Source organism: Callorhinus ursinus, unplaced genomic scaffold, assembly GCF_003265705.2.
Source record: "Callorhinus ursinus isolate GAN/ISIS: 27379988/994484 unplaced genomic scaffold, GSC_fseal_2.0 scaffold51, whole genome shotgun sequence".
NCBI lineage: Eukaryota > Metazoa > Chordata > Mammalia > Carnivora > Otariidae > Callorhinus > Callorhinus ursinus.
Window position 1 is genome coordinate 9,160,767 of NW_027397113.1, and position 12,347 is coordinate 9,173,113.

The following is a 12,347-nucleotide window of genomic DNA, read 5'->3' on the forward strand; positions in this document are numbered from 1 at the left end:
CCAGCCCTTTGCAGGCAACCGCTTGCTTAATTTCCTCATGACCTTTGGAGGCAGGGGCTGTTGTTAATTTCAGAGGAGGAAACTGAGGTGACCTTGTCTGAGGCTGGAGAGCTAGCCCTCCTGCCCCAAGGTCCATGTTCTTAATCACTCCATTATGTCTCCTCCTCTGAATTTTTAATAATGTTTCTAGTTCCACAGAAAAGAAGCAAATGATCATTGTTACCGATTCAGAAATTTCTGAACAGCGTAAAAAATATGCAGAACCCCATCACACTGTAATGTTTATTTCTGACCTCTGTCAGCATTTTGTGCATATATCATCCCCGTATTTTTTTTTGACACTGAATATGTTTTTATTGAGCCTTTTAGTTTACAACATGAGGTAAAAGGAAAGTCATTTCTCCTTAACCAATATTTTACACAGCTGTAGTAAAATATTTCGAACTTTAGGGAATTATAATGGATTACATATATTAAAAGTTGGGGATTGGGTAAACAATATCGGAGTTCTTGAATTCTCCAGTTGACTCTTCCCTTACAATAGTAACCAGCTCTAATTAGTTACATAAGTTTCTTCAAGGCCATGTTTTATTGTTGCTGATGTCTTTATATCCGAAGCGTTGCTATTTCAGTCAATATCCACTAACTCCACTTCAAAAATGAGTTTTGCATTTGGTGGAATTTTGGCATCAGGCTGTCCTTTCTTTCCATAAGCCCATTCTGGTTCAATCTCTAGTCGAGCCTTTTCTCCTTTACTCATAGTTAAGAGTGCTTCATCCCATCCTCTGATAACTTTGCCTATTCCAACCTTAAAACTTAAAGGCTTGGCATTTTTCTTCTTCTTTGAACTCGTTTGAATATTAGTATCAAAAACAGTCCCATCCTGTAGTGTTCCTGTATACCAGCAGTGAACAACATCTCCCTTTTTGGGAAAGTTGGTTTTATCTCCTTTTTTAAGAACAGATTTTATATATTTTGGTGGACCCTCATCCAGAGTCTCTTCAGACTTGGTTTCTTTGGGTTTATCGTCATTAAGCTTCACATTTTTCACCTGCTCAGACACTTTACTTATACTTTCAGTACCCTTGAAACGTTTACTTTCAAAAAGATGGTTGTGGGCTGTAACCAAATGGTCCTTGTTAGCTGTCTTGGCCACATTTTTAATGTTTCCTAGTAACTTATGTTCTGCAAGAAACGAATCTGAACCGTGGTCCTGTAGAAACTTGATAATGTCCTTCTTGGGTAGCTGCTCGCTGCGCAGTGGCTCCACGGTCCAGGCCCGCTGTGGTACGGCTGCCGCCATCTTCCCCGGCTCTCATCCGCATATTTTTAAAGTGGATATTATCCTAGCTGGCTAGTTTTGAATGATTTTTTTTTTTTTAAATCTTACATCTTAAGTATTTCCCAAGTCATCAGACCCTCTCAGAAAAAGCTGATTTTTATTGATGATTGATCGGTTCATCGAGTAGGAGGTCTTTAGTGGGTGTAATCACTTCCCAGAGGCTGGACTTTTAGGTTGGGTTCTCTTTCTGAATTTATATAGAGCCAAGAGGTAACTAACTTTCTGCGTAAAACCGTTTTTGTATTTCTGTTTTTTAAGGATATATTCCCAGGAATTGAATTACTGGGCCGAGGGTTTTTATTGCTCTTAATTTCTATGCCAAATTATTTTACAGATGGTTGGTAACTCTGTTCTTCAATGAGCAATATCCACTTTACTCCCGAATAGATGAATATAAAATATTACCTTGTTTAATTTGCATTCCTTTTATTCCTAATGAAGTTGAATTTTTAAATGTGCGTGTTAGCCACTTGTGTATCTTCTTTTGTGAATTATCTAAGCACTTTGCAATCAAACTTTTAATGAGTCTAGAAATGGTCTGTATCTACAGTGTCCAATAGGTTAGCCACTAGCCAAATGTGGCTATTGAGCACTTGAGATGTGGCTAGCTTGGCTGAGAAACTGAATTTTCAATTTAACTTAATCTAAATACAGATTTAATTTAGTGTAAGGATTTAATTTAAATCTAAATTAATTTAAATGGCCACTTATGGCTCTTGGCTCCCATATTGGATAGCACAGGTTTAAGCCTTTCTCCAATTATACACCGGAGTCTCAGTGGATGTTTTATATTGATTTGCATGAGCTCTTTATATATTACAGCTGTTAATCTTACATTACGGCTATTTTTCTTTTATTGTATTTGTTGCAGATAATTTCCCCAGGTTGCTACTTGACCTTTACTTTTTGTTCATGTTGTTTACAGAGTATCAAAATTAGGTATAGCCAAATCTCGAGATCTTTTCTTTTGTGGTTTCTCCCATCACTTTAGGCTTAAAAGTCCTCCCCCTCACAAAGTTTTGATAAATTCTCTCATCAACTTTATTCTAGTCTTTCTGTGATTTTTTTTTTTTCCTCTAGCTCTTTAATCCACCCAGCATAATTTTGCTGTGTGTTATGTGGTATGGCATGTCTTAGTCATCTCTGTGCCTGGCGTAGAATATATAATCAATACATTTTATCTCAGATGGGAGGCTTTGGTGCCTGTGGGTTAGGTTGGGTGGGGGGTGGGTAAGCAGGGTGAAATTAAATAGTGAATAAAATACCACTACTTGAAACATCGATATGTTTTTAAATTGTGATACTTATGAAGGTGTTAATGACATAAGAAAATGCCTCTGATACAATGTTATATTCAAGGAAAGATACAAAATCATACCTACAATGTACTATCAACTCTGTTTTAAAAAGGTGGTGAAAATATTGGAAGAAATATTCCAAAATATTAATAGTAAACAGCGGTGGTTGATATGTTTTTTCCTGCTTCTTAGCATTTCTATACCAAGTGCTGACTCCAGTAATTGAATGATCACAAATGTTAAACACAGCGCTTGGAGAAACAATGTGCCACCACTTATTCCCACAGCCACGGTCTGCTGAGACAAAATTGATACGGCCACACTCTGGTCCAGGACCAGGGGGCTGTGGTGGGGAAGGGTCCTCCCTGGCTTTCGGTTCAGGCAAGCTGAGACTGAGCTCCTTCTTAGCATTCACAACATGTGAGTGTCTCCGGCAAGTGATATAACCCGGGGCTGTTTTCTCATCTCTAAAATAAAACTGATAGCGATATTGTGTGGGGGCCTGTGAAACACTGTCTTGTTGTTAATTTCTCTCTCTCTCTCTCTCTCTCTCTCTCTCTCACACACACACACACACACACTATACATATGTGCAAAGTCACACGTATCATTGAAACATTCAAAGATCCCCAACATAAATTTTTAAAAAGCAACATCCTCTCGTCTTTATCATTCTCCACCAAGCCCGCTGCCCACGTGTAACCAGGGCTAAAAGTTTGGTTTGAATCTTTATTCATTTGTTTAGTCTACAAAATGGGATCATAATCTACTTCTCACTATAAAATTGCTTCCCTTTCTTCCCCCCAGTGAGTTGTGACTTTTCAGGGCAGGACATGGGGATTCTGTCATTCTCTGTAACACCTGCCCGTCATCCACGATATGAATGTGCCACGATTTCTCTTACCTTCTCTTTGTCAACATGCATCTGGTCCCCTGTTACAAGGAGAGCTCAGCAAATGTGCTTTAAGCAGGTGTGTTTAGTTATCTTTTATTTACTTATTTTTTAAAAGATTTTATTTATTTGAGAGAGAGAGAATGAGAGAGAGAAAGCACATGAGAGGGGGGAGGGTCAGAGGGAGAAGCAGACTCCCTGAGGGGCAGGGAGCCCGATGCGGGACTCGATCCCGGGACTCCAGGATCATGACCTGAGCTGAAGGTAGTCGCTTAACCAACTGAGCCACCCAGGCGCCCTAGTTATCTTTTAGGATGTATTTCCAGAGGTGGTGCTGCTCTGTGCCCAGGAGCATTTACAATTTTGGAAGACAATGCCAAATGGTTCTTTTAAGACAGCTGAACAGGTGGACATGATTACTGTCCGGGTAGGAACTCTCCTTGCCCCCGAGGTCCTCAATTCTGGGTGCTGTTGGTAGTTTTAACTTTTATCACTATGATAAGTGTAAAATATCTTATTGTGTTTTAAATTTTAATTTCTTTAATTATCAGGGAAGGTGAACCCTTTTTCATATGTTTTGTGGACATTTATATTTCTTCATTTATATTTCTTCATTGGTTATTTACCTATTCATATTCTTTGCCTGGTTTTCTTTGGGGTTGTCTGTCTCTTCCTTGTTGATTCATAGAAGCTCTTTAAAAGAATGGATATGAATTCTTTGTCTATTACACATGTTACAAATATTTTGTCCCGGCCTTCTCTTTTGTTTGTGACAATTTATTTTTATGGTATCTCTCATTATTCGTAAGTTTTAAATTTGTATGTGGTCAGAATTCTTTTTTCTTTTTTAAAGATTTTTATTTATTTATTTGACAGCGAGAGGGGGAACACAAGCAGGGGGAGTGGGAGAGGGAGAACCAGGCTTCCCGCTGAGCAGGGAGCCCGATGCGGGGCTCCATCCCGGGACCCTGGGATCATGACCTGAGCCGAAGGCAGACGCTTAACGACTGAGCCACCCAGGTGCCCCCAGAGTTCTTTTTCTCTTAATGGCATCTGGTTTTTATATCATGCTTAGAAAGAGCTTTTCCACATTGAAATTATAAAAATTTTCCTCTATGTTTCCTTCCAGTATTTTTGTTGTTTTGTGTTATTACACAGACATCTTTAACACCCCTGCACGGTTTTTGAGTATGGTGTGAGATGTGGCCCGTTTTAATTATTTAAAATTATCTTTAAAGTTTTTACATTTTAATTTTTTTTCGCCCCAAAGGAAAGCATTTGCTTCAACACTACTGTTTGAAAACTGCACGTTCCCCCCGCCCGCGATTAGAAACACTACCACGCTATTGAATTTCCTTATAAATTTGGGTCTTTTTATTTTTTTGGATTCTTTCTTATTTCCCATTAATTAATCTATTCCCCAAAATGCTACACACAGTTTTAGTTCCAATAAATCTGTAGACTTAAATATTCTCTTGGTAGGTGGAAGGACATTATTCTTCTTCTCAAACATTTCTTTATTCTCGCTCATTTTCAAATACATTTGTCAAATCTCCCAGCCCTGAAATCCCACTAGGTTTAAATCTCAATGAATGTATGGATTGATTTGAAGTAGAATTAGCATGATAACAATATGGAACTTGCCCAGTTGAGGTTCTATTGTTAGAGTAAGTAAAACTTATGTGCTGGGCCTCAGTTTCCCTATTGGTAGAGAGAAGATTGGAGTAGATGTGAGGTGTCCTTCAGGTTCTATAATTGAATTAAGAGAGCACAAGAAGGAGGAGCAGCAGAGGGAGAGGAGAAGCAGGCTCTCTGCTGAGCAGGGAGCCCGATGCGGGGCTCGATCCCAGGACCCTGGGATCATGACCTGAGCCGAAGGCAGACGCTTAACGACTGAGCCACCCAGGCGCCCCTCAGGTTCTATAATTGAAAACAACAGTAATACTAGCATTCTAGAGCCGAAAGCACCATGCTGGGTACTAGGGCACAGAGATAGATGCCCTGATCCTCCAGGGGCTTTTCATATAAGGGGAGATTCAGCATTTGCAAGAAATTATGGCCAGAAGGCCCAATTAATGTGTTCTAGATTCATGGGCAAAAGTCAATAAAAGAATAAAAAATAAATACATGGATGGAGGCAGCTGTCATTGCCCACCGGCCAAGGCCAGGGCCACCGCCCTTGGCAATATTTTGCCCTTGGCACAAACGTTCACTATCTTTAGTGAAATTTCAGGTGAAAAAAATTAACAATGGGGCCTGCATCTAAATTTCCAGATAACTGCCCACCTTTTTGGGGCACCTTTCTGCTTTTGGTAACCAGCTAGTTTGTGAGTGGTTGTTTTTCTCTGACTTAGTCAGAATGTGTCCAGGCTTGGCCACTCAGAGCTTCTCAGGGTCAGAGCTTCTCAAAACTCGGAGCCCCAAATCTTGATCGTGTTGAACAGGAAAATGAGTCCCAGAGAGGGGAAGGGACCTGCCCAAAGTCACACAGCGAGTTGGAGCCAGGAGAATTCGGGAAGGCCCTGTGGGGGCCTTATGGTTGATCCTCTTGCCCTTGGTGCCCTGGGGCTCGAGGGCACAGCCCTCCTCAGTGCAAGGTGGTTGCAGCCCTGCACCCGCACTCCCGGCCGGGTAGTCAGAGAAGCTGTGAGCCAGCAACTATGTGAGCAGGGAGGGGTGTCGAGCGGAGGTTGCCCCCCAACGGCCAGCAGATCCCCCATGCTCCTGACTCAGGCCTCTTGGGAAGCCCCAACTTTTATCTAGAAAACTCGCCATGGTCTCCGGGGTGCTGACTTCTGATCCCGGGTGGGATTCTGACTTGGGCAAGTCTCTCTCGGGGCGGAAGAGCAGTTGGAGTAGGTGGTTCTGAATCCCCCACCGGCACCTGGGCCGCCAGAGCTGGCTTTCTGTGTCCTTTAGCTTCTCCACCACAGGTTGGGTCTGCAGCTCTGTGTGTCCATCCTGCTGGTCTGAGTGTGACCGCGGCCAGGCCACGTGTGCTGGTGGGCAGTGAACAACGTAGGTACCAGTGTGTTGGTGACAGTGCGGGGTGGGGAAGGTTGTTGACAGCCTCAGGCCCACACTCACCGAGAAGCCATCTTGATGTGCCGAGTGACCCATCTCTCCGCCAGCACCAAGGTCTCTGGAATCTGCCGCTCTGATTCCCAGTGCAGGGAAAGACCACCCGTGCTCAATCCCGGTCCCCTTCTGCCCCAGGCAAGGGTCCACAGAAAGCTTGAAAGCCCCCACCCCCAAGTCTGGGCAGAAGAGCCCAGAGTCTTCATCGGGTGGGGGGATGCCCACGGAGAATGAGGCTTGGGCCTAATTATCCTGAATCAGCTGTGGACTGGTCCTCACCCACTGAAGGCAGGAAGCTGAGGCCCAGCTCCGTCACTGTCACCTCCCTCCTTTGGGACTGCCCCAGGTGAGGCCCCACTTCTTCCCAGAAGCTGACTCCCCCTCACCCTCCACGGTGGGGTAGGTGAAGTCCTCTGGCCCCGTTTCTGTAATGGGGCCCCATGACCCCAGGTCTAGGTTCTTACTTGTCTGTGTCTTTCAAAAGGGCTTTTTTCCTTCAGGACATAGAGGCACTTCTAACCCCGAGAAGCTCATGAGCTGGGATGTTTATTTTCAAAGCAGTGTTGTGGCTTGTCTTTGTGAATGGCTCATTCTCTTCCTTCATACCTTCACTGAGTAAGTATGCACCAAGCACCCAGCCTGGGTTGGGCACCTCGCCTACAGAGATGGATAGAACACAGTCAAATTCACCAATTCTGATCCGACCGGAATGAATACCTCTCCCTTGGTGGTGGCAGTAGGGGGTGGGGTCAGTTCCCCCCAGGATGCTGGGGACAAGCCCAAGTGTTCCTTGGAGTTGGACAGGACCCCCCTCCCCCCGAGGCTCTGACATAGGAGTGGCTCGGGAGACCCGTGGGGGATTCCATTGCTTGGGGCCTTGTGCTCCTTCTTGCTTCAGACCATATTCCTTATGACAGGGCCAGGCTCAGCGTCCCCACGGGGCCCCGAGTGCTGCCGGGCCCACCTCGCCTGTGACCCGGTCGGCCTGTGGTTGACCTTGGCCCCCGTGAATCAGGGTGGCTGCCGTTTGCTCAGTGAGACTCTGGTTCTCACTAAGGTGGGCAACTCTCCTCCCCAGAGCTGCCACCACCAGCTCTGCAGGAAGTGGTTCTTCTCTCTCTGCTTCCCCTTCTTCAGTTCCACACGGGGGCTTGACACCACGGGCAGGAGAGGCCGGGCCCGCGCGCCGGGGGCTCTTCCTCGATTGCTCTGCAGGGGTGGGTGCTGAGGTCTGGCGGCAGGGGCGAGTGTTTTTTCCCTAAAATGGATGCACATTTTCTGTCTTACTAAGAATATTGATATAAGCTAATTGTAAATTATTCATAGAATATGGAAAAGAATTTTTAAAAGAGGAGGATCCCCCTGGGCTCACTACCTAGGGACCACCACTGTGGTCTTTCTAGATACGTTTCTCTGCAGATGTCCCCGCCTTTTAAGAAAACAAGGCTGGGCTGAGCCAGCACATGGCTTCATGCTCCATGTCATGGCCATCTCCCCGAGTTGGGAGATGGTTTCCAGGAAGCCATGATTTCTGGCTCCCTTGCCCTGCTGCGGACACTTGGACGGTCATTGCTCTGTCTTTCCAGCACTGCTCGGACAGACAGCCCCGCACGGCCACCGGGCGACAGCCTCGCATGAAATCTCTAGCTGTGGGATTACGGGGCCACAGGGAGGCACGTTGAAAAGGCTGGGGTATGGCTTCCTGCGTCTGCATCAGCATTTGCTTTCGGCTGGGGGAAAACCAGTTCCCTGGTGTCCCCCAGGCTGCTTGAGCCCCCTGCTACCTTCTGCATCCTCCTCGCAGGGGCCGGTCTCCCGGTTTCTGGCTGGCTTGTTCTTCCCCTGCAGCCAGAGCTGGTTTGCCTATCCTCTGCCCAGCACGGCCTCTGGCCTCCCCGGCTGATTGCTTTGGTGGCTCTGGAGGAAGCAGGGGGCAGAGACAGGGCAACCAAGTGAGGGCCAAGCCGGGTGTCGGGATGAGGGGTCCTCCTACCCTCTCCGATGTGTGTTGTTGAGACTTCTTCACCTGGGCCTCCTGGCCTGTGTGACAGGGATGCTGGAATCTTGCTCGGGGTTTATGTGTGGGTTCAGCTGACACCGTAGGACGAAGCTCTTTGTATCTTGCAAAAGGCAGGACAGATGTGAGGGGGACAAGGAGGCAAGGGGCACACTGGAGGCTGAATGAGGGCGGTGGGAGAGCCATGAGAACTGAGGGGACACGGGAACCTGCTGGAGACACACTGCACCCCACGCCCTACCCCGAGTGTGGGTAGTGAGGGGCCAGGAGGAAGGGAAGCCTTCGTGGCCAAGGCTGCGGCCCCAGAGGGAGGTTGCTGAGCCTGGACTCATTCATTTATCCAATGAGTTTTGGATGTTTCCTGCGGGCTAGACACTGCTGTTGGGGTTGGGGAGACGGCCGTGAACAAAATGGAACAAAGGCACCCCTGCCCTCATGCTTCCAACATTCTCATTTGGGGAGACAGACAACACACCAAATAAATAAAAACGTTGCGTGTCAGATGGTGATTAATGCTGCAGAGGGGACTTGGGAGGTGGCAGTTTTAAGAAGGGTGGCCAGGGATGGCCACACCTAGGATGAGAGAGGGAGCCCTGTGGATATCGGGGCGGGGGAGGAGCTTTCCAGGCAGAGGGATCAGGCCGTGCAAAGGCCCTGAGACAGGGGCTATCTGGGGTTTGATGGCAGGAAGGCCATGTGGTGGAAACAGTGCGAGCAGGTTGGAGAAGTAGGATGTTGTGAGAGTGGAGACGTAATGGGGCCTTGTTATAGGGTCACTTGGTATGCTGTGCGGAGCGCGCGCTGAAGGGGGGAGGGGCAGGAAGCGGGGACCCGGCTAGGAGGTGAGACATGATGGCGGCTCGGACCAGCCTGGTCACCATGGGGGTGATGGAAGTGGTCAGGGTTTGGCTACTCGTTGAGCGTGGAAGTGGCAGGATGTCTGGGCGGCTCGTGCGGGAGAGGCGAGAGAGAGGAGCCAGGAATGACACCTTGGTTTTGGGCCAGGGTTCCTGGAACGATGGAGGAGACAGGGACTCTCTGGGGTTTGCTTTCGGTCATATGACGCTTGAGATGCCATCGAACATCCAGGTGGGGTTGCTGAGTGGGTGGTGGGAAGTGGGGGTTCTGAGTCTGGGGCCTAAGAAAGGTTCATGCGGGGGCCAGACCGGTGTCATCGCTGTGGATGTGGGAGGGGGGTGGGCAGTGGTCATATGAAGTCATGGCCCGGACCTTCTCTGCCTCTCCTTTGAGCCTCAGAGAAGAGAGCCCAAAGCTCTACCTGGAGCCTGCCTTGCATTGCCCATCAGCCACTCCCCACCCACCACTTCTCCTTTTGCAGGCACCTGCTGTCTCTGTGTGGGTTGTTGGGGGGGGGGGTTGCTATTTTGGGCTCCCTCTGCCCTCACTGAACAGAGGAAAGGGCTTTGGAGGACATCCATGCCAGACCCAGCTTGCTCCAAAACTAGGTCACTCTGGAGCCCAGGGCCGCTACACCATGTCTGTCATTGATCCGAGACTGGTGTGGCCCTGCTCCCAGCGGGTGCCATCTGGGCCGCACACGGCTCTGATCACCTCACTGGGGCTCAGAAAGCAGGTTCCAAGCATCAGCCAAGGGAAGAGGCCTTGTGTTCATTGCACTTCCGCGGCCAGATGGCCAGACTCGCTCCCCCGGAGGAGCAGGAGAGCTGTGTGTGGCGGTCACGGGGACACACAAATGTGGTTGCAGAGTCCCTGGTCTCACATTTCACAGGAAGGATCCAGACTCAGCAAAACTGTCTCCGGCTGAGCCTTTTCATCTTTTGATCAAGCGTATAGCATATATAGGGTTAGCTCTGAAACAGATGGGTAAAACAGACACTGTTAACGATTTTAAAGAAAGCTTAGAGTGGGGCATAACACACGCACACAACTCACACGAGCATTCACACACATACACGTGGTGCCACTGCCCCGCTCAGGACAGAGGGTTTCCATCCGTCCTGGAAGGCTGTTCAGTGCCTCTTGCCCACAGTAGCCACATCCCGCCAAGAGCTAAGCCCTGTCCTGACTTCCATCACCAGCAATGAGTTGTGCCTCCGCTGGAGCGTCATCTAAATGGAACCCGAGTCTGTATCCTCCTGTCTGGTTTCCTTCACTCATCATTCTGCCTGTGAAATTCATCCGTGGTTTTGAGTGCGGCGCCGGTTTGTGCTTGCGTGTTGCTGTGTTGTCTTCCGTTGGGTGAACACCAATTTTATTTAGTGTTCATGATTTTGCTCTAAGCAACGTGAAGACCTAGACGCTGTGTCGCTTTCAGCGTTGTATCCACAGAGCCTGGCACGAGCCTGGCACAAAGCTTGTCCAATACACAAATGAATCGTCCTTCTTCAGTGGACATTAGCCAGGTCTGGACTCGAGGTGCGTGGTCACCTCAGCGGTGGACAGCCTCACAGCCACGCTGGGTTATCTACCGAGGACCTAGAGGACCCAGTATCCAGAGTCCTTGTCCCTGCCCCCTCCTCTGCGGAGGGCATGTCCTATTGTTCATCAAGGCCATAGCAGACCACCACCTTGTTACAATCCTGGTTCTGGGGTTGTGTGAGCCCTAGATGTGACCCCTTGGCCCCCACCTTGGGGACAGGGGTGGGGACATCCCTACATCAAGTAGCCTGAAGCCGTGCATGCTGCAGGGGTTACATGCCCAAGCCAGGGTGAAGAGACTGGCTGCTAGAGCCTTGTTGTGTGACTGTGGACACATGACTGCCCTCTCTGGGCCTTGCTTCCCTCGTCTGTGCGGGTAGTTGGGCTTTGTCTCGGTCTGTCTGCTGTTGCCGCACTTGGCTGTGGGATCCCGCAGGGAGGGACATGTGGGGGATGTTTCAGAATGTTCCTTCTCTGTCGGCTGCTGGGGTCCAGAGCTGCCATCCCAGAATCCCTCTGCAGGTGGAAAGCTGCTCAACCAGGCATGCTGCCAATAAGGCCACTCCCCCCCCCGCCCCCAGCCCTGCCCTGGCCCTTGTCTTTGATGGTGAAATGTGAAATCAGGAAGCGGCTAGCTCTTGAGTGAAGTTGTATCGAAATGAATCCATCAAGGGAAATGGGATCTTGATTTTTTTCGGTTCCGTGGTCGCCGTTTCCTGAGTGGAAGCGTAAAAGATGACAGGGTGCTTTCATTAGAAAACAAAGTGAGATGGATGATGGAGTAAATATTCGGCGGGACGTTAAGACCAGGCTCTCCGGGGGCGAGGAGGGCTCCTCCAGCAGACCCCAGATCTTCCGCCTTCCTGCTCTGAGGCTGGGTCTGCGCAAGTCTAATCTTCTGGGGGAGCCCGCATGAAGAGGTTAGATGTTCTGTCTACACGGGTAGCAAATGCACAACACACATATGACCACTCAAGAAATGGGGGAATCTAGGGTCTTGGGACATCAGAGGTGGGAACTTTGAGAAGGCAGAGGACGAAAGATGGAGGGCTTGACCCTCCTGCCTCACTTCTTTTGAGTTGGAGCCAGCCGGGGATTCACAAACAGACAAGTACCAACGATGACAACAACACAACAGCAACACGCTTCTCATGTCTGTAGGTCGCTTTGCGGTTCGCGAAGGGCTCTCCCAGAGACTTAGGACGTGCTCCTCCCAACCCTGAAGAGTAACCCTGTCTTCATGTTGAAGGGGAGGAAACAGACACAGGGAAGTTCAGTGATGTACACAGGGCCACCCAGCTAAGAACGGCCCAGATCGTC

General features: G+C 48.6%; 1 pseudogene; it reads right to left on the reverse strand.

Moving 5' to 3' along the window:
• Positions 1–339: 339 nt before the first annotated feature.
• On the reverse strand, positions 340–1,303 carry LOC112829099 (peptidyl-prolyl cis-trans isomerase FKBP3 pseudogene; annotated as a pseudogene).
• Between the last annotated feature and the right edge of the window lie 11,044 nt (positions 1,304–12,347).